Consider the following 23097-nt stretch of genomic DNA (forward strand, 5'->3'; position numbering starts at 1 on the left):
ACGAACTACAAACGACGACGGGCATAGAAATAGGACTCCGTTCGCCTCACATTTGTAAACTACAGCGCAATCATGTAAACGCAGGAAGCCCTATACTTAGCGCTTTCTGATCAAAAAGAGAACCCACATCGTCTCGGGTCTCAAAAATTCTTATGCCGCATGTAATGGTGATAGAGTCAATGTGTACAATAATATTCCACGGGTCCCTGCTACGAACAGGGCTCCATGGACGGAACGCTGGCTTCACAATGGGCAACCAATAGAAATGGACAAAAGATTCAAGGTATCGCTGTCAAGGATAGACAGAGAGAATAGGGTGATAACCATACTGGTTAGTTTTACCAAATGTGTCAAAAACGATCAATTTGTAAATAGCTTTCTTGAAAATTAAATAACATGATTGCACAATATTTTAATATCCCGATCAGTCATTCACTACAATCAATACAATGGACCACAGCCCAAACCTTTTTTAGGCAACAGGGGCCTCCGCAGGGGACGACAGCGAGTACACTTTCAGGGACAGAACAGAGGACAATTCCAACAATCACACCACCAGCATCAATCACCACACCAACAACATCAACAAACACCCCAGTTCATTCGCGAGACACGGAATCGTCAATACTGGGGACAAGGGATGTGATTCCAATTTTCAACCTCTCATCCAACGAACTTAACCCCCAACTAAAATCTTTACTCTCAAAAGGCCTGTCCTACGTCCCCCATGCTTTTGTAAACACCTTTGAATTACAAACAGACATTATTTCCTTTTTCAGAAGGATTAGACTTAAGAAGTTCTTTACTGCGAATACTGATCCACTTGACACAACAACTGATCAGAATTTTATCAAACGTTTGTCATTACCATCCACCTTCTATCCTTCTTTAGATCAACTGGGCCCAGAGGTTGCCACTTTCGAATTAGTAGTATTGCAGCAACTAGAAAGGGCACTCCGTTTTATACCGAAACCAATCTATAATCTCAGTAAGGAGGAATCCTGCTCACTCAAAAATCTAAGATCCAATAATAATTTGACAATTAAAAGTTGCGATAAGGGTGGTGGGATTGTTCTGCTAGACTCGACCACGTATGAGTCCAATATGAACATCATGTTAGGAGATACCACTACTTACGTAAAGATTAGATCAAACCCCACTAGACTTATATCTAAGCGAATTTTGGACATTACAAAAGATGCATTGCACACCGGAGACATACAGCAAAAAGAGTATGAGTTCCTTAACTCACACCAAGGAAAGATCGCTTGCATCTATGGCATGCCCAAAATCCATAAGCACTTAACTGATCCGCCATATAGACCTATTGTCTCCACCATAGGCACGAATACTGAACCACTTTCGAAGTATATAGATTCCTTTCTTTGCCCATATATACCCAAGCTTGTATCTTACATCAAGGATACAGGGGCTATGATATCCAAGGTAGAGAATCTAGCTTTTAACCCCCAACATGATATCTTGGTTACCATGGATATCCAAGCACTGTATAGTAACATACCACAGTAGGAAGCACTGTCAGCAACAAGTTGGTTCATCGACCAGTTCAATGTTGAATGTCCTAAACAACTTTTATTGGACCTTTTACACATTGTCCTCACTGAGAATATTTTTGAATTTGGCACCACTCTATATAGACAAATTAGAGGCGTCAGCATGGGCGCCTCGGTAGCACCATCAATTGCCAATATCTATATGGCTGAATTTGAATCTAAATTCATATACAATGAGGTAGCCCCCTTCTTTGAATCCATTTCCCATTGGTCCAGATATATTGACGACATCTTTTTTATCTGGACCAATGGGGAAGATTCCTTAGAAGAATTCCTACAGTGGATCAACCTCACCGATGTCAACTTGAAATTCACAGCCCAGTCGAATAGACATCAGGTAGAATTCTTAGATTTAATAATCAAGCATCAAAACAACAAATTGATAGTTGACTTATTTACAAAGCCTACGGCCAGGAATACTCTTTTGCATTTTAAGAGTTTTCACCCCCGGAGTCAACGTGATGGTATACCGTTTTCACAGTTCCTTCGTGTCAGAAGGAATTGTACCAACCTTGCTGATTTTGACACCCAAGCAAACATCATGCGCCAAAAGTTTCTAAACAGAGGATATCCGCACAGATTAGTGCGAGACTCTTTCAAACGAGCTAGATTCTATGATCGGGATGCCCTTCTCCGACAAAAAGTCCCTAAACCCAAGAATCAACTAGTCTGTGTTACCAAACACTCTACACTAGACAATACATTTAAACATATTGTAAACAAAAACTGGCATATCCTGAATTCTAACCCTACTTCACAGGTGAAATTTGAAAAACCATTGTTTGCATACAAACGCAATAAAAACGTAAAGGATTTGATTGTACACTCGCGGTTTACATCTAATGTTTCTACCTCTGAATTTGTGCAAAGGTCTATTGCAAACAATTTCCCAGTGAGAGGCACGGTCAAATGCTCTTCTTGTAAATCTTGTTCTAGTATTTTACAGGGAGACTCTTTTGAGCACAATGGATGTCATTTCAAAGCCACGGATATGTGGAACTGCAAGACAGCCAATTGTATTTATTTCATCATCTGCCCCTGCCAACTTGGCTACGTTGGCGAAACGTCCAGACCAATCCAGGTAAGATTGACGGAACATCGTTCAGCGATTCGAACGCACAAAACTACAGCGCCACTAGTCAAGCATTTTGAAGAAAAAAATCATACCCCGGATGACTTTAAGTGGTGCATCATCGAAAAAATTAGACTAGCAGAAAATTCAGGTGGCAATGCAGCACGTAAGAAGCGGGAAGTCTTCTGGATATTTTCGTTGGGGACTTTTAAAAAGGGATTGAATTCCGAAATCCCTTGGGAAAATGCAATTGTCTGACTCAGACAGAATGCGAGGTCATTAATTTTATACCAGTGCTGCGACTAAGGGATGATTGACAACGTATATGTCGGTCGTGACTGAAACTATTGGCCACAGCACCCAATTGGCAAGATTAGGGTCAGATTCTGGCACTTTGACTCTTGAGAATATTGCAATATAGAGTCCCTCAAGTTCACGCGGTTAGTATATTAATATAGTGAATGACTGATCGGGATATTAAAATATTGTGCAATCATGTTATTTAATTTTCAAGAAAGCTATTTACAAATTGATCGTTTTTGACACATTTGGTAAAACTAACCAGTATGGTTATCACCCTATTCTCTCTGTCTATCCTTGACAGCGATACCTTGAATCTTTTGTCCATTTCTATTGGTTGCCCATTGTGAAGCCAGCGTTCCGTCCATGGAGCCCTGTTCGTAGCAGGGACCCGTGGAATATTATTGTACACATTGACTCTATCACCATTACATGCGGCATAAGAATTTTTGAGACCCGAGACGATGTGGGTTCTCTTTTTGATCAGAAAGCGCTAAGTATAGGGCTTCCTGCGTTTACATGATTGCGCTGTAGTTTACAAATGTGAGGCGAACGGAGTCCTATTTCTATGCCCGTCGTCGTTTGTAGTTCGTCAAGCATGACCCAATAGGAGAACCTATTAGATTGGGCCATTTATTTAAATAGACCGCTACCTAGAGGTCCGTTGATTATCATTCTACATCCTGACCAGCCGTTCTTTCAGCGCGTCTGAGTGCGCCAACACCGGGTACATCACACTTCACGGAAGGTAAGAGTCGCATTCTCTCTGTTTTTCCGCCATCACTATGGGAGAGATCCCCTGTTTAGCCTTTTTTCACATGATAGTGTTACACTATCACAGAGGCATATAATGAGATTTCATCTGTACCCTACAGGCCCGACCGCCCCGGATATTTTAAATTCCATTCATAGCGGATTTTCGGCTAAGAGCACCAGCACGGAGATTTATATAGCCGCTTTAAAAATGCCTCACAGCATCCCAAGTATTTAGGCACTTTTTCAGCTATCTCCAGGTGAGCCATGTGTCTTTGTATTACGTCTTGCATTATCATTAATGCCCCTAGCAGGCTGTATTAGCTCTGTTGGTTTTGGTCGGTATACTTTCAAAGTGCAGCACACGTTTGCTGACAGTCTGTACACATTTTCTATATATTGCAGGTGTGACCTCTAAGAATTGAAACCGTCAAGCCAAACTGCACGTCCGTTATTTCACATATATTCTTAAAAACGGGTAAGTTTCCAGACGCGTAGTCTCATTAAGTGGAACTGCCTGACAGCTTTAAAACTAGCGTTCTATGCAGCATTACATTGCATGGAAACTTTTGGTCGATTTCGTGTATCAATTCTCCTCCTGCACCTTAAATATAATGCATGATAGCCCGCCCTTTTTTCTTAAATTGAGCGAGCCCATTAATCAAACAACGATCTACACCGAATTTTTGTGATAAATTCTGACCATCGGATGCATATCTGTTTACAGATTTTAATCACTTGTATAAAACGTTGTGAACATCTCCTATCGTCGGAACCAGATTAGTTGCATCTATTTCCAGAGACATCACTCTGCAGGTATTATGCCTATATATATTTTCTTGTAAACGTCCTCCCCCCCCCCCCACCCATTCTTGTGGCCCGTAAATCGTGATACCACTGTAGAACAACTGGCATAAAAGATATAGTTTTTTAGATGAAGCAGGCCACATTTAATTATGTATGTGCGCACCATTTTCCAACGGAATGAGGAAGCAACTAATTGTTTAAGCACCCCTGAGAAATAAGAAATACGCTATTATAATCCAATAAATGCTCTTGGCTGTTTGCACCAATGCCACTATTGTGCCCAAATCTCGTAACAAGTGTGTATCCCCCCTCCCTTTTCTTTATTCATTTTTTATATAATTTTTATTTTTTCATAAAGATTGAAATTGGTAATCCTTTTAAACACCGTCTCTTCCCGCTTCCCTTTCCTTCCTGTTTTAGATGAAAATTGGTCTAAATATATACAAACCTTTGAGCATTGACCGAGCAAATCCCTGGTCTATGTTAAGTAAGTTGTTCTAAGTATTATCATCGTACCTGACTGCATGAATCTACTAAACATGCGAGAGCGAAATGTATGTTTTCATGGCCTTTGTTTTCATAGTGTATCCTAACAAGTTTAGAAATTAATTGTGTGGTGTACTCTTGTAATATCAGATTATATGTACAAATCAGTGAACATAAAGTAAACAAAGTGGTTCGGGAAACCTTTTCTCTTGGTGACAATTGTTTCCCTTGTATAGATAGAATGTCATTTTTAAGTTAAAGTGTAATATAGAACGATGTATGCATGTTTTTATTGCCACTCCTTAAAATGTATAAAATACCGTTTTTTCTTATGTAATGTGTTTGTATTATCATTTCAGATTGTATTTGTGGCTCCTGAGGAAGGCGTTCAGTCGCCGAAACGCGCGTCGAGTACTGTATTATTGATTATAGGCACCCCTTGATTGGTGTTCTTGTCATAAACCAATAGGGTCATTGTTTTTAATGCAACATTCCTTCTGTGATTTTTCAGTATTCAGTTGTTTTAATTTAATCTTTATTGTACATTGTATGTGTTGATCAATGAATTGTAATTGTGTTTTTATTAAAACATAGTGAGTTTTTTATTACCCATATACTTTTTCAATTGTCCTTGATTTGGTTTCCCACTTGTTTAGTTTATTTGTAATTCCTTGACTGCCTAGGCAATTTTGCACACAGGTTGTTTACCCTGCCCTAGGAGTCTAATAGAGTATTACCCAGGGGGTCCTTGTTATTCTCGACGTCTATTACCCACAGCTTGTCTGTGTAGGGCTGCTCGTCTGTATCATCACAGATTAGATCATTTACACAGAGTACACTCACCTTTAGGTCCTCCCATCCCCTTTGTGGTTTTTCATTCAGCTGTATATTAGTCCATAACTGTCTAGATCAGCATGGCCCAACTACAGACCTTTGGCTTTACCGATGCAGAGTTTGCTCTTCTTGTGGGTACTAGTGTTACCCCAGGAAGTTCCAGCAATCTTAATAATTCCATCAATGGAGATAGTCATCTACTGATAGAACTTAAGAAAAAACTGAAACGCATGGAAGCGCACGGGGAGTTCATGTTAGCCTATCTCAGAAATGGTATCATCCCCATGGGTCTGAAAGTTAGGAACATCCCCGGCCTTTTTGTGCACCATAGGCCCTTCTTGGAGAAATGGAGCCATATTGCAAATAGGTGTTCACGAGATCTCATGATCTTGATAATTGAGACCGCTAAAGAGTTAGCTGTCGCTATCAAAACTGAAATTGATGAACTGGAAGCCAAACTAAAAGCAGCAGGTAACATAGAGGAGGCCCTAAAGAAAATTGAGGAAGCAAATAAAGAACTAGAGTCCTTCAGCACCTACCTTGATAAGCGGAAAAATGATAAACTCATCAAAGATAAACGCTACTACACCTTAGAAGGAACATACCCCTATCTGAAAACAGATTTTTATAAACAAAATCATTATACTGAGGACCCGAAATCTGCCCCAAAAAGAGTGAATAATTTCACCGATACCTCAGACTCTGAGAACGAAAGTAGTAGCTCCTATTATGAACCAGAGGGACACTACAATCAATACAATGGACCACAGCCCAAACCTTTTTTAGGCAACAGGGGCCTCCGCAGGGGACGACAGCGAGTACACTTTCAGGGACAGAACAGAGGACAATTCCAACAATCACACCACCAGCATCAATCACCACACCAACAACATCAACAAACACCCCAGTTCATTCGCGAGACACGGAATCGTCAATACTGGGGACAAGGGATGTGATTCCAATTTTCAACCTCTCATCCAACGAACTTAACCCCCAACTAAAATCTTTACTCTCAAAAGGCCTGTCCTACGTCCCCCATGCTTTTGTAAACACCTTTGAATTACAAACAGACATTATTTCCTTTTTCAGAAGGATTAGACTTAAGAAGTTCTTTACTGCGAATACTGATCCACTTGACACAACAACTGATCAGAATTTTATCAAACGTTTGTCATTACCATCCACCTTCTATCCTTCTTTAGATCAACTGGGCCCAGAGGTTGCCACTTTCGAATTAGTAGTATTGCAGCAACTAGAAAGGGCACTCCGTTTTATACCGAAACCAATCTATAATCTCAGTAAGGAGGAATCCTGCTCACTCAAAAATCTAAGATCCAATAATAATTTGACAATTAAAAGTTGCGATAAGGGTGGTGGGATTGTTCTGCTAGACTCGACCACGTATGAGTCCAATATGAACATCATGTTAGGAGATACCACTACTTACGTAAAGATTAGATCAAACCCCACTAGACTTATATCTAAGCGAATTTTGGACATTACAAAAGATGCATTGCACACCGGAGACATACAGCAAAAAGAGTATGAGTTCCTTAACTCACACCAAGGAAAGATCGCTTGCATCTATGGCATGCCCAAAATCCATAAGCACTTAACTGATCCGCCATATAGACCTATTGTCTCCACCATAGGCACGAATACTGAACCACTTTCGAAGTATATAGATTCCTTTCTTTGCCCATATATACCCAAGCTTGTATCTTACATCAAGGATACAGGGGCTATGATATCCAAGGTAGAGAATCTAGCTTTTAACCCCCAACATGATATCTTGGTTACCATGGATATCCGAGCACTGTATAGTAACATACCACAGAAGGAAGCACTGTCAGCAACAAGTTGGTTCATCGACCAGTTCAATGTTGAATGTCCTAAACAACTTTTATTGGACCTTTTACACATTGTCCTCACTGAGAATATTTTTGAATTTGGCACCACTCTATATAGACAAATTAGAGGCGTCAGCATGGGCGCCTCGGTAGCACCATCAATTGCCAATATCTATATGGCTGAATTCGAATCTAAATTCATATACAATGAGGTAGCCCCCTTCTTTGAATCCATTTCCCATTGGTCCAGATATATTGACGACATCTTTTTTATCTGGACCAATGGGGAAGATTCCTTAGAAGAATTCCTACAGTGGATCAACCTCACCGATGTCAACTTGAAATTCACAGCCCAGTCGAATAGACATCAGGTAGAATTCTTAGATTTAATAATCAAGCATCAAAACAACAAATTGATAGTTGACTTATTTACAAAGCCTACGGCCAGGAATACTCTTTTGCATTTTAAGAGTTTTCACCCCCGGAGTCAACGTGATGGTATACCGTTTTCACAGTTCCTTCGTGTCAGAAGGAATTGTACCAACCTTGCTGATTTTGACACCCAAGCAAACATCATGCGCCAAAAGTTTCTAAACAGAGGATATCCGCACAGATTAGTGCGAGACTCTTTCAAACGAGCTAGATTCTATGATCGGGATGCCCTTCTCCGACAAAAAGTCCCTAAACCCAAGAATCAACTAGTCTGTGTTACCAAACACTCTACACTAGACAATACAGTTAAACATATTGTAAACAAAAACTGGCATATCCTGAATTCTAACCCTACTTCACAGGTGAAATTTGAAAAACCATTGTTTGCATACAAACGCAATAAAAACTTAAAGGATTTGATTGTACACTCGCGGTTTACATCTAATGTTTCTACCTCTGAATTTGTGCAAAGGTCTATTGCAAACAATTTCCCAGTGAGAGGCACGGTCAAATGCTCTTCTTGTAAATCTTGTTCTAGTATTTTACAGGGAGACTCTTTTGAGCACAATGGATGTCATTTCAAAGCCACGGATATGTGGAACTGCAAGACAGCCAATTGTATTTATTTCATCATCTGCCCCTGCCAACTTGGCTACGTTGGCGAAACGTCCAGACCAATCCAGGTAAGATTGACGGAACATCGTTCAGCGATTCGAACGCACAAAACTACAGCGCCACTAGTCAAGCATTTTGAAGAAAAAAATCATACCCCGGATGACTTTAAGTGGTGCATCATCGAAAAAATTAGACTAGCAGAAAATTCAGGTGGCAATGCAGCACGTAAGAAGCGGGAAGTCTTCTGGATATTTTCGTTGGGGACTTTTAAAAAGGGATTGAATTCCGAAATCCCTTGGGAAAATGCAATTGTCTGACTCAGACAGAATGCGAGGTCATTAATTTTATACCAGTGCTGCGACTAAGGGATGATTGACAACGTATATGTCGGTCGTGACTGAAACTATTGGCCACAGCACCCAATTGGCAAGATTAGGGTCAGATTCTGGCACTTTGACTCTTGAGAATATTGCAATATAGAGTCCCTCAAGTTCACGCGGTTAGTATATTAATATAGTGAATGACTGATCGGGATATTAAAATATTGTGCAATCATGTTATTTAATTTTCAAGAAAGCTATTTACAAATTGATCGTTTTTGACACATTTGGTAAAACTAACCAGTATGGTTATCACCCTATTCTCTCTGTCTATCCTTGACAGCGATACCTTGAATCTTTTGTCCATTTCTATTGGTTGCCCATTGTGAAGCCAGCGTTCCGTCCATGGAGCCCTGTTCGTAGCAGGGACCCGTGGAATATTATTGTACACATTGACTCTATCACCATTACATGCGGCATAAGAATTTTTGAGACCCGAGACGATGTGGGTTCTCTTTTTGATCAGAAAGCGCTAAGTATAGGGCTTCCTGCGTTTACATGATTGCGCTGTAGTTTACAAATGTGAGGCGAACGGAGTCCTATTTCTATGCCCGTCGTCGTTTGTAGTTCGTCAAGCATGACCCAATAGGAGAACCTATTAGATTGGGCCATTTATTTAAATAGACCGCTACCTAGAGGTCCGTTGATTATCATTCTACATCCTGACCAGCCGTTCTTTCAGCGCGTCCGAGTGCGCCAACACCGGGTACATCACACTTCACGGAAGGTAAGAGTCGCATTCTCTCTGTTTTTCCGCCATCACTATGGGAGAGATCCCCTGTTTAGCCTTTTTTCACATGATAGTGTTACACTATCACAGAGGCATATAATGAGATTTCATCTGTACCCTACAGGCCCGACCGCCCCGGATATTTTAAATTCCATTCATAGCGGATTTTCGGCTAAGAGCACCAGCACGGAGATTTATATAGCCGCTTTAAAAATGCCTCACAGCATCCCAAGTATTTAGGCACTTTTTCAGCTATCTCCAGGTGAGCCATGTGTCTTTGTATTACGTCTTGCATTATCATTAATGCCCCTAGCAGGCTGTATTAGCTCTGTTGGTTTTGGTCGGTATACTTTCAAAGTGCAGCACACGTTTGCTGACAGTCTGTACACATTTTCTATATATTGCAGGTGTGACCTCTAAGAATTGAAACCGTCAAGCCAAACTGCACGTCCGTTATTTCACATATATTCTTAAAAACGGGTAAGTTTCCAGACGCGTAGTCTCATTAAGTGGAACTGCCTGACAGCTTTAAAACTAGCGTTCTATGCAGCATTACATTGCATGGAAACTTTTGGTCGATTTCGTGTATCAATTCTCCTCCTGCACCTTAAATATAATGCATGATAGCCCGCCCTTTTTTCTTAAATTGAGCGAGCCCATTAATCAAACAACGATCTACACCGAATTTTTGTGATAAATTCTGACCATCGGATGCATATCTGTTTACAGATTTTAATCACTTGTATAAAACGTTGTGAACATCTCCTATCGTCGGAACCAGATTAGTTGCATCTATTTCCAGAGACATCACTCTGCAGGTATTATGCCTATATATATTTTCTTGTAAACGTCCTCCCCCCCCCCCCCCCCACCCATTCTTGTGGCCCGTAAATCGTGATACCACTGTAGAACAACTGGCATAAAAGATATAGTTTTTTAGATGAAGCAGGCCACATTTAATTATGTATGTGCGCACCATTTTCCAACGGAATGAGGAAGCAACTAATTGTTTAAGCACCCCTGAGAAATAAGAAATACGCTATTATAATCCAATAAATGCTCTTGGCTGTTTGCACCAATGCCACTATTGTGCCCAAATCTCGTAACAAGTGTGTATCCCCCCTCCCTTTTCTTTATTCATTTTTTATATAATTTTTATTTTTTCATAAAGATTGAAATTGGTAATTCTTTTAAACACCGTCTCTTCCCGCTTCCCTTTCCTTCCTGTTTTAGATGAAAATTGGTCTAAATATATACAAACCTTTGAGCATTGACCGAGCAAATCCCTGGTCTATGTTAAGTAAGTTGTTCTAAGTATTATCATCGTACCTGACTGCATGAATCTACTAAACATGCGAGAGCGAAATGTATGTTTTCATGGCCTTTGTTTTCATAGTGTATCCTAACAAGTTTAGAAATTAATTGTGTGGTGTACTCTTGTAATATCAGATTATATGTACAAATCAGTGAACATAAAGTAAACAAAGTGGTTCGGGAAACCTTTTCTCTTGGTGACAATTGTTTCCCTTGTATAGATAGAATGTCATTTTTAAGTTAAAGTGTAATATAGAACGATGTATGCATGTTTTTATTGCCACTCCTTAAAATGTATAAAATACCGTTTTTTCTTATGTAATGTGTTTGTATTATCATTTCAGATTGTATTTGTGGCTCCTGAGGAAGGCGTTCAGTCGCCGAAACGCGCGTCGAGTACTGTATTATTGATTATAGGCACCCCTTGATTGGTGTTCTTGTCATAAACCAATAGGGTCATTGTTTTTAATGCAACATTCCTTCTGTGATTTTTCAGTATTCAGTTGTTTTAATTTAATCTTTATTGTACATTGTATGTGTTGATCAATGAATTGTAATTGTGTTTTTATTAAAACATAGTGAGTTTTTTATTACCCATATACTTTTTCAATTGTCCTTGATTTGGTTTCCCACTTGTTTAGTTTATTTGTAATTCCTTGACTGCCTAGGCAATTTTGCACACAGGTTGTTTACCCTGCCCTAGGAGTCTAATAGAGTATTACCCAGGGGGTCCTTGTTATTCTCGACGTCTCTAAAAAATCATGTCACGCTTAATTCACCTTCTATTGGCCTGTGTCTTGTCTTTTTCTGTTGACAGCTTTAACCGGATGTGGTACTTTGTGCTGATCTGAGCAGCTGAATCTCTATATCTGCCCAATAAAAACGACCGAGGTAACTAGAATCTTGCGTTACTGATTTTTGTTCACGCTCACAGGCTTTTCAATTTTAAATCACTACTACTCTGTGTGTTCAGTGACTGTAGAGTGCTTTTGATCCTAACGTCTGTTTGGCCGTCTCGACATCTGATTTGTGCGCTGCCTAATTGGCTTAGCTCTGGGCCGTACGGTTAGATGATGCTCTGAATAGTTAAATCCCATGTTGTTTCAGCCCCCCCTGCCCCTTGTTATATCGCGCCTGTCTCCCCTAATTCTTAGGGGTAGAGGGGATAATCCGCCCATAGACGGTGTGCTTTCTAAAGACCGTACCTTTATGTGTTTTCTTATCTTCACAGAGTCTGAAAATTAAAGTTCCCCTGAACCCTGACCAGGAATTAAGGTGAACTGTACTACGCTTCTTAGAGCACTCGCCGATTGTTGGGGCATTCGTTTCATATAAAAACTGCTCCCACTGCCCGGCGCTTACGGTAAGTATTTCTTACAATGCGGGGTATACGCCTTAAGCTGTAGGGGAACTTAGAGGCCCTTATCGGGTAGATATTTGATATTACTTGGAGCCTCTCCTCTCTCCCCCTAGGGCTGTAAGCCGGCGGTCGTCGCCCTTGACCTATGTCTTGGGTTCCACCTAAACCTTCCAAGGAATCCCATGTCCGGTCCTGAATTATTTACTGTGATCCTACTGAACTTGATTAATTAAGATTGTGAGGTAGGTATTGTAACTAGCATGTGTACCATCGGCATTAAAGTTGCTTAATATCTTGCAACTTGAGGAAGAACTAGCAAGAAACAGAGGCCGCTGTGTGTTTGAAGGGTTGGGTTCCGAACCTGTTGTTTTACCTTTTGGTGTTGATGGATGGTTGCTGTGTATATTCTTCTTTGCACTGTTTGATTGCTCTATCTTGTCTTCTTTACTCATTTTGTTTTAAAGTGCCCTGGTTCCCTGTTGTTTGATCGAATCCTTGGAAGTACCGTTAAATTCCTGTTTTAAGCACACTTCATAAGACCAGATTTATTGGATGAGAAATATTGATGTTGCATTTATTATGATATTGACCTTCATGGGCAAAACTGTGAATAAGATGAAATATATAAATGCTGAAATTTTAATTGTTGCAGATCGTTGCTATTGTCCCCCTCCCTTCCACTTTGTGCCCTGATGAAGGTGTGGCCCTAGAACCGGCCGTACAGGCGCGTTGGCGCCTCAAGCCTGTCCCGCCATCTTGCCATCTAGTCTCGATCTCTGCTTGAGACTCCGCGGGACTGGATACATCATTAACAACTGGCAACTCAAGTGTGATGTGATTTGGATGAATGAAGGATGTGTGAGTATGTGGGAATTGGATACGATTGATTGAAGGGACGCGTGGGATTTGGGTTGAATGAGTCGATTATGTATTATGTTAATGTAAATTTTGCTCTGTTCTAATTTATATATGTAAAAATGGAATAAACATGTAACTTTTTTCCAATATTTATTTGTTTTGGATGTTCTGATTTTTGCTGGTCTAGTGAGCTTATTACTGATGATATAAATTCAGGATTCTAGTAGAGCCTTTATTTCTATCAGTTTGGGCAGATTGTTTTTGTACCTAACTGTTCTTGATTCCCCTGCTAGTCTGCCCTATATTCGTGTTTTCAGGGTGCCCCTCTTTTCATTGGCCAATGAAGGCAGTGCACCACAAATTCCTCCTCAGACCTCGGGCACCTCCTGTCAAGCCGGTTGGGCTTGCAAGCAGTTTCTTGGCACCAGTGTGGGGCGTAGTATGCGTCCCTAGCTTCCCTGGTCCTCTAGCATCGGAAATACCAGTCTACACTACAGCCGCAACACCATCATCCACTCGGCAGCTAGTTATCCCTATTTTTGGAGGACTATCTACTACAACGCTCCCAAGCTGCGATCTATCTCCAAGGCGTGGTCCCGCCGGTTAGAGGGCAGCAGGGCAGTGCGGCACCCTCGCAGGTCAGTGCTACAATCCGGAGCAGTCGCGGCAGGCCTCGCGCTTTTAGGGTGGCATGCACTGATCCCAACAGTTACTCACCAAGGGGAACTTAGTTCGGTGTCCCAACATGGGTCTTCCATCCAGCAACAATCCAAGGCCAGCTCAATGCCCGTCTTTCTGCAGGCCCACAGCCGCCTACCTTATGGCCGCCGATAGGTACCAACATGTGCTTTCCCAGTATATCTGCAACTGTTAGCCAGCAGCCTGCGCCCGTGTTCACACCGCTCTCAACAGCACACGAGATCCTAGTGGACCCACACGGCCGCCAGCGGCTCACAAAATGGCAGCCTTCCGCGCCGATCTATCCCAGCAGATTCTATGTGGGCAGGGTGACTCTCACTATGCACCCTCTTTTCAGTCTGTACGCGTTAGGGCCCCGGTGCACAGATCCCTCCACCGCGGCTGTCTCCGCCAGCCGGCTCACCAGGTCTCGGCTGTCACGCGGTCTCCCAATCCGTACACCACTGGCTCGTCTCACATGTTCCGGGGCGCAGGCCAAATGATTCTGCTCTCTCTCTCCTCTGGGGTCCGTCAAGTAGCCCCCAGGCGTCTCGTCCCTCTTTATAGGGCAGTCGTCAGGTAGCGCGGCCAGAGTGGGAGCCCCCCCGCTCTTCTCCACAGGGGTCGGTGCCTCGCGGCCCGGGTGATCTGCCACGCAAGGTCCAGGCGGTGCCCAATCGCGCAGGCCGCACTCTGGGCTCAAGCTGCCCATTGCAGGATCGATTGACTCCCGCTCAGTAGAGACGTCGGGATGGCACCGATGTGTGCAGCTTCAGTCCCCGCACCTTACAACATGTGTTTCGCCCAGTATATAGTGCGTGGGCGTCGAATAATGGCAGATAAATGCGCTCGACCAGCGGAGCCGCGTTAGCAAGCGGCCATTTCGGTGCACGATCAAGCCACGCCCCCAGATATGTGGTGATTTTGATTGTGATTTCTGCACAATGCCTTGTATGGCAGTACTTTGCTTTCAGGCGGAGTGGTGATGGCTGCATGCAAGAAACGATAACCAAGCTGGCCTTAAGCGGACCACTTACAGTACGTGTCCCCAGTGAGCATACCTATGGTGTCTAGTGACCTTTACATTTAAAGTCACTCAAAGTGTTTCACCCATGAGCAGCCAATGTCTTTCACAGAAGCAATCACTCTGTGAGCCACTGCGGTTATGAGCGTCCCACTGGTCCTAACTGCCTTGTGTACAGCAGAGAGGCTAAAAGTGCACGGTGCGTGGCAGTGAAATTGGATTATACAAGCACCAGATATCACTGGGAGTGCATCGATCATTCATTTGCTAGGATATGGCACAACATCTCTAGTAGCAAACATCTTACTTACGCATTATATCACATTCACCGGCTCTCCGTTTTTAACCTGTGAAACATTACATAAAAGCAATGGTAAAGCAGTAGGTCTAGGTTTGCTGTGCCTTTATATGTAATAGTTGAAAAAATGAAAAATCTTAAATTAGAATTGTAATACTATCTTGCTATGATCTTGTACAGTCAATCATTAAAAGTACATTAAATAAATGCAATTTTATGTTATTTAGAAACTAAATTAATAAATAAATACATAAGCCACGGCTTGTCAGACTGCTCAACTGTTAAAATGCACAAGTTACTACTTGTGTAATGATATATCTGTAAGAGACATTAGTTAGTATTAGATTCCTCACCTTAGAATATCCACAGGCGTCAGACTGGATCCGAAAATGTTTGCGTAGCAGTACCCTTGCGCGTCGGTAGGCGTCGTCTGCGGCTCCGCGTCCGTTGTCGGCGTCGTGGGCACCGTGATGACGTCGTCGGAGTACTTAGACGCCGCCTCCGCGTGCTGACGTCAGTTCTTAGACACAGCTTTTCCGCGCCAGAAACGCAGAGCCATGTTAAAAACCAACACTGGTGCCATTGAAACTAGGGCCCTGAAAGGGGGTAACCCTAACCCTAGATATTGGTTCGCAGAACGGGGAGGATGGGTGGGTCGGTAAGGAATCTAATACTAACTAATGTCTCTTACAGATATATCGTTACACAAGTAGTAACTTGTGCATCTGAAAGAGACACGTTAGTATTAGATTCCTTACCTTAGAATAGATACCCCAGCAATACCAACCCCGGTGGTGGGTCTGCGAACCAATAATCACACCAGAAAGTCCTGGAGGACGGAACGGCCAAAGAAGCCATCCCTCCGGACTTGACTGTCCAGGCAGTAGTGTCTTGCAAACGTGTGTAGCGATGCCAACGTAGCTGCCTGGCAGATATCCTGTAAGGTCACACCCCGGCCCTGGGCAGTTGTAGTCGCCGTGGCTCGGGTGGAATGAGCCCGTAATCCAACAGGGGGCTCCTTTCTAGCCAAGGTGTAGCATGCCTGTATGCACAAGATGATCCACCAGGAGATGGTCCTCTTGTGCACCGCTTTCCCCTTCTTAGCGCCCACGTAACCAACAAAGAGTTGGTCATCCACCCGGAACTGGCGTGTGCGATCCAAGTAGAATGAGAGCGCACGTTTTGGGTCCAGACGGTGGAGCCGCTCTTCCTCTTTAGAGGGATGCGGTGGCGGAAAGAAGGTTGGCAAGGTGATGGACTGCCCGATGTGGAAGGCTGTGACAACCTTGGACAGGAAAGAAGGCTTAGTACGCAGCACCACTTTGTCCGGATGGACAGAAAGGAAAGGTGGAGTACAAGAAAGGGCCTGGAGCTCACTCACTCTCCTGGCAGAGGTGATGGCAACCAGGAAAGCAGTCTTCAGAGTTAGAAGGCGTAGAGGACAATTGTGAAGTGGCTCAAAGGGAGCGCACATCAGAAAGGTAAGAACCAGGTTCAAGTCCCACTGAGGCATCACAAACGGAACAGGAGGGAATGTGTGAGTGATGCCCTTTAGAAATCTATTTACAATAGGAGACTTGAACAAAGAAGGTTGATCAGGCAGCCTCGGAAAGGCTGAAAGGGCAGAAAGGTAGCCCTTGATAAAAGATGTCCTGAGACTCTTGCCAACGGTAGAATTTGATATTGAAAGGGACATCCTTGTATCATTCGACGTAGAGTCCCTATATACGTCAATTCCGCAGACTGAGACATTGGAGGTGGTAGGTGCTTTGCTGGAGCAGAGTGACCACCAGTCTATCACTCCAATACGTTTCATTATGCATTTAGCAGAAATTGCGATGAAGGAGAACTATTTTCGCTTTGAGGACACCATTTACCTGCAGGTGTCCGGGACCAGCATGGGCAGCGTTTTCGCGCCGAGCCTGGCGAATCTTTACGTCCATAATTTTGAACAACAAGTAGTCCTGACACCTGCCAACCCCTATATGACATCACTACACGTATGGAAACGTTACATCGACGATATCCTGGTGGTGTGGCGAGGGACAGAAGAAGATCTCGTGTCTTTCCACGGATGGTTGAATAGTAAGAACGTTTATCTCAAATTCACCATCGAGTATAGTCGAACATCTTTGGCTTTCCTGGACCTGAGGTTACATGCAACTCCAACTGGAATCGAATCAGAGCTCTATCGGAAGCCTATGGCAAGAAACGCGCTCTTGCGATATGATAGCTGCCACCCACGGGCTCTGAGGGACAACCTGCCCTTCGGGCAATTCCTCAGAGTCCAAAGGAACTGTTCCAGTAAGGAAGCCTTCAAGACCCATTCACAAAATCTGGAATGTCAACTGATTGCAAAAAGTTATCCAAAGAAGATTATCCGCCAGTCTAAGAAGAGGGCTTCCAATAATAACAGGGAGTCCCTCCTGGAGATACATCCTCCCAAAGAGAAGACCAACCGCATTGCCTTTGTCAACACATTCAACTGTCGATCTAACCAAGTGCAACGGATCATAAAGAAACACTGGTCTATCCTGAAAACCGGCGGGGACGACATAGCCTTACCAATCTTTGCCTTCAAGAGAGGACAAAATATAAAAGATCAGCTAATTCATACACGCCCACGAAACAAGGAACCCAGACAAGTTGGCACACTGTGAGACCTACCCCCTGTGGTCGGACACCACCCTTGTGGATCATGTACAGTCTGCCCCCAAACTTGTAAATCAACTGTGGTGGACATAGGGACAAATCGCCCTTGGACACAAAAGAGATTTACAAACTGCAACAGCAGTAACTTAATCTACCAGATAACATGTCCGTGCCCATTACGATATGTCGGGATGACGACTAGGAAGATAAGGACACGCATACAAGAGCACAAAAGTACTGTGCGTTGCCGTAAGCAAGCCATCCGTCTCACGGCACACTTCCTGGAGAAAGGGCATGGCCCGGATGATTTTTGTTGGATAGTCCTGGAACAACCTCACATTCCGGAGTCCTGCACTGACATCAGTCGTTTCCTGTTCAAAATAGAACAAAAATGGGTCTACCGATTGAACTGCGATAAGGAGGGTTTGAACGAGCCAATACCCTGGAGTTCCCTCTAATCCTCGTAATGACTATCAGTACCACTTTTAATGAATCCTACACCATTAGATAGACTTTAGTTCTATTCCAGACCTTTCTACAGTTCTCTTGGCTCAATAAATAAAATTTATTTAAAATTCCTTGCAAATATCTTCTTCAATTAGATGGCTTGGTGATTTATCTGAGTTAACATACAATGTATTTTAAGTCCCTGGCTCAATAAATCAATTCTATTTAAGATCACTTGCAAATATCCTCTTTAATCGGAGGGCCTAGTCATGTATCTGAGTAATACTACAATGTACTTCTGCACATCTAGATATGTATTTATTAAAAAATATACATGAATTTTGCTGAAAACGCAGTTGGAACTACTAGTTCCAGCATGCCCGGCATCACGTGACTGCTTTCTAATCACGTGATCCGAAGATACAAACATCTGTTCTTTCCGATCGTCGGTGCCCCCCCAGACAGTACAGACGACTGCCCGGAGACGCCGACGGAAAGGTAAGCGGCCGCCTCGCCTGCTTGTTTACAAACTCGCGTATGCCTGCTTGTTTCCAAACTCGCGTATGCTAGAGAGCGGTAACTGCCTCGCTCCGTTTATTGCGGCGGGTGTCCCGCTTTGACTTGTCAGCGCGCCTTACATTTCAAACGCGCTTCCAGCAAAGTCAACAAAACGCGTCTAAAAGATCTGAAGCTATACGCGCTCTAAAGAGCTGTGCTAACCTTTGAGAGCGCACTTGCTCCCTGCATTTGCAATTTGCCATCTGATTTCGCCTGTATGGTTATTTTTGCGCAATAGAGTCAGCGCGCCTTACTTTTCAAACGCGCATTAAGCTAAGCCAACAACACGCGTTTGAAAGATCAGAAGCTACACGCGCTCTAAAGAGCTGTGTTAACCTTTGAAAGCGTACTCGCTCCCTGCATTTGCAATTTGCCATCTGATTCCGCCTGGATGGTCATTCCAGCGGAATATTCCACTCTGGTACGAGTGCTGGGGGATCGTGATAGTGGGGCACCCACGGAAAATAGCGATGGAGTAACAAAAAACCATACTTGACCTCTGCCTAAACCTTTTTTTCTAATTTCTTTCACATTGGTGTTTTATCAAATCTAAAAGCAAAATAATATTGTTTTTAGAGCGGTGCTCCTTCAACCTGAGCTGCAGCCAGGTGGGGTGAAGCCTCTCAACCAACACTTATGGGTGAGTGTCATTTGGAACGTTATGTTCGAATAGTTGTGAATGGGTTTCCATCACACGGGGTTTGTATTGCAAAAAAACCCTGAGAATATGATTCATTCATGTTTCTTGTTGTTTTTGTGTCTTTGTCTTTCTGTTTGGATCCAATACCGTCTGATGCAACGCAATAACAGTATACGGTTGAGTACACACCTGGGACTTTCAGGTGATATTTTTTCATATTTTATTACAAGCAGTAGTGTTAACCATCAAAGGTCCTGACGAATGCATTGGAAACTTTGTTCTATTTACATGCAGAAACATGTTGACCACTATTAAGTACGGTTATTATTTCAAACCCGCACTTACACTTGCTTTTTAACCTTAGGGATTGGGAGATACTAATAAATTCTGTTTCTCTACCCAATTCACCTAATTTTACGACTACCTTTCACTTTTCACTATTATCACTATACACTGCTTTATTCAGGAGCCTCTTTAATTTTTTGCACAACATACCTCCCACTTGTCACATTTATCGGCTACGGTTACATCTGACCAGCCGTTATTGCCTCCTGGGTAAGGAGAACCCAAATGATGAGAAAGAGGGCGGTACAGTGTGGCTTCTGATGGGAATCATTTTCTCCATATGCTCTTGAGCCTTGATTTGGCCGGCACCTTTAACATGCACAATGTTCTCACGGGTGTTATTGGTGTAGTATTGGTGTTGAGATCCTTTCTGATTGACTTATATATTTTTTGACCCCCAGGTATTTTGTGTTGTGATAGCCCTTGATAGTGCCCAGAGCAGAGCCCTGCTGGGCAAGAGAAAGAAGGAAGAGAAGAACCTCAGAGAGAGGGGCAGCAAGAGGATCCACAGCCTTTGCTGTGCACCATGCCACAAATCTGTTCCACCTGCAGGCGTATACCGTTTTTGTGGAGGGACGCCTGGCTGCCAGAATGACATTACAGACTTCAGGAGGCAAGTCAAATGGCCTCAACTGTCGCAGCTCAATCTCCAAGCATGGAGGTGGAGACTGGACAGGTTCGGGTGGAGGACTGTCCCCTGCTGCTGTGACAGAAGGTCCTCCTGAAGAGGCAGACGAACCGGGGGATCGACTGACATACTGAGTAGCTCTGGATACCAGTACCTTCGTGCCCAGTCCGGAGCCACAAGGATGACTTGGGCCCGGTCGTGTTTGATCTTCTTCAGCACTCTGGGCAGAAGTGGTATAGGCGGAAAGGTGTACAGTAGACCGCAATTCCACTCGCGACGAAAAGCGTCTCCGAGCGAGTGCCGCCTTGGAAATTCCAACGCGCAGAACTGATTACATTGCGCGTTCTATTCGGTGGCGAATAGATCTAACCAAGGCTCTCCCCATCGCTGAAAGAGGCCTTGCACCACGTCCGAGTTCAGACGCCACTCATGATCCATCATGCACCGACGGCTGAGCTCGTCCGCTCTGGCGTTCAGAGAACCTGCCAGGTGTTGAGCCACTAGGGTCACGCCCTGGCGTTCCAGCCACTGCCAGAGGCGAAGAGCCTCCTGGCAAAGGGTCCATGACCCCACCCCGCCCTGTTTGTTGCAGTACCACATGGCGGTGGTGTTGTACGTGAACACCTGCACTACATTCCCCCAGACAGAGGGGAGGAATGCCTTCAGTGCTAGACGAATCGCCCGTAACTCCAACAGGTTGATGTGGAGCCGGGCCTCCGCCGGAGACCAGAGGCCTCTGATCTCCGCCTCTCCCATGTGGCCTCCCCAGCCCTGGAGGGACGCGTCCGTCACAACTACGTGCTCCGGTTGGGGAAGGGAGAGGGATCTGCCGCTGACCCAATCGCGGTCCGTGAGCCACCACTGCAGCTGTCTCGCAGTGCCCTTCGAGATCAGGACATGGTCGGACAGGTTGCCCTGATGCTGGGCCCACTGAAACTTCATGTCCCACTTCAGAGCCCGCATCCGCCACTTGGCGTGATGCACCAGTAGGATGCAGGAGGCCATCAGCCCCAGAAGCCGCATCGTCAACCTGACCGAGACCCGGGATAACGGCTGAAAGATGGGAATCAGAGCCTGAATATCCTGGACCCGCTGTTCGGGTGGATAAACCCGAAACCGCGCCGAGTCGAGAACCGCTCTGATGAAGAGAAGCTTCTCAGAGGGACACAGGTGTGACTTTGGCACATTGATGGAGAACCCCAGCTGGTGCAGGAGATCTGCCGTAGTCTGGAGGTGGCTGACGACTGTCTGAGGCGAGCCCGCATTCAACAACCAGTCGTCGAGGTAGGGGAAGACTGAAACCCCTAACCTGCACAGATAAGCTGCGACCACCGCCATCACCTTTGTGAACACCCGTGGGGCGCTGGTAAGGCCGAAGGGGAGCACGGTAAACTGAAAGTGCTCGTGGCCAACCGTGAACCGCAGGTAGCGCCGGTGGGCCGGCAGGACGGGGATGTGGAAATAAGCGTCCTGCAAGTCCAACGCTACCATCCAGTCTCCTGGGTCCAGGGCAGCTAGGACCTGAGCCAGTGTCAGCATTTTGAAATTCTCCTTCCGGAAGAAGCCGTTGACGTTCCTTAGGTCCAAGATAGGGCGTAGGACCCCTTTGCCCTTCTTGGGTACCAGAAAGTAGTGGGAGTAGCAACCACACCCTACTTCTGGCCCAGGAACGCGCTCGATGGCCCCCTTGGCCAAGAGGGCCGTAACTTCCTCCTGCAGAAGTCGCAAATGATCCCCCGATACACGGTGGTTCTGCGGTGGCATGGCTGGAGGAGTCGCCTCGAAGGGGAGGGAATAGCCCCTTCGGACGATCTGCAGCACCCACCTGACCGATATGACAGTGCGCCAGTGGAGGAGGTGATGGCGAACCCTGCCCCCCACTGGCGTCACATGGGCCTGAAAGCACAGACTAGGAGGGTTTTGAGGCGGATGCTGCGGGGGAAGGTGTGGACTGACCTCGCCGTTGACCCCTACCGACAGGATGGCGATTCTCACGGCCGTCACCGCATTGGGTATTACCCTGCGGAGCGTGGCTGGCAGCACGTGTGGGTACACCCCTTCCGTGGCCACGAAAGGAGTGATAAGCAGCCGATTGCTGGCGCGGGGCCGAGAGGCCCAAGGACTTGGCCGTAGCCCTGGAGTCCTTAAAGCGCTCAAGCGCATGGTCTGCTTTGTCGCCAAAGAGGCGACGGCCATCAAACGGCATGTCCATCAACGTGTTCTGGACATCTGCTGAAAAGTTGGAGGACCTCAGCCAGGCGTGGCGTCTGACCGCCACCGTCGTTGCCATCGCTCTACCTAGCGAGTCGGTGGTATCCATCCCACACCGGATGGAATATTTGGCTGCATCCCGGCCCTCCACAAGGGCTTGGCCGAGTTTGGCCCGTACCTCCAACGGACACTCTGGCAGCACTTCCGCAACCGTATCCCACATAGAGTGGGTGTAACAGCCCAAGAGGCAC

At 44.7% G+C, this 23097-nt stretch overlaps 1 protein-coding gene and 2 long non-coding RNA genes across 6 annotated transcripts in view; 2 read left to right on the forward strand and 1 right to left on the reverse strand.

The window, feature by feature from the left end:
• DNAH17 (dynein axonemal heavy chain 17) overlaps window positions 1–23097 on the reverse strand; it is a 12633448-nt gene that overhangs the window by 4683302 nt on the left and 7927049 nt on the right. The gene's annotated exons all lie outside the window — the stretch shown is intronic.
• On the forward strand, window positions 3657–5289 carry LOC144767218 (uncharacterized). The gene is made up of 5 exons (XR_013598101.1): window positions 3657–3694; window positions 3822–3959; window positions 4105–4177; window positions 4427–4515; window positions 4927–5289. It is a non-coding gene; the product is annotated as an uncharacterized LOC144767218 (long non-coding RNA).
• LOC144767219 (uncharacterized) lies at window positions 9758–11737 on the forward strand. Its single transcript, XR_013598102.1, has 6 exons — window positions 9758–9830; window positions 9958–10095; window positions 10241–10313; window positions 10563–10651; window positions 11067–11133; window positions 11492–11737. It is a non-coding gene; the product is annotated as an uncharacterized LOC144767219 (long non-coding RNA).

This window comes from Lissotriton helveticus, chromosome 7 (assembly GCF_964261635.1).
Source record: "Lissotriton helveticus chromosome 7, aLisHel1.1, whole genome shotgun sequence".
Lineage (NCBI taxonomy): Eukaryota > Metazoa > Chordata > Amphibia > Caudata > Salamandridae > Lissotriton > Lissotriton helveticus.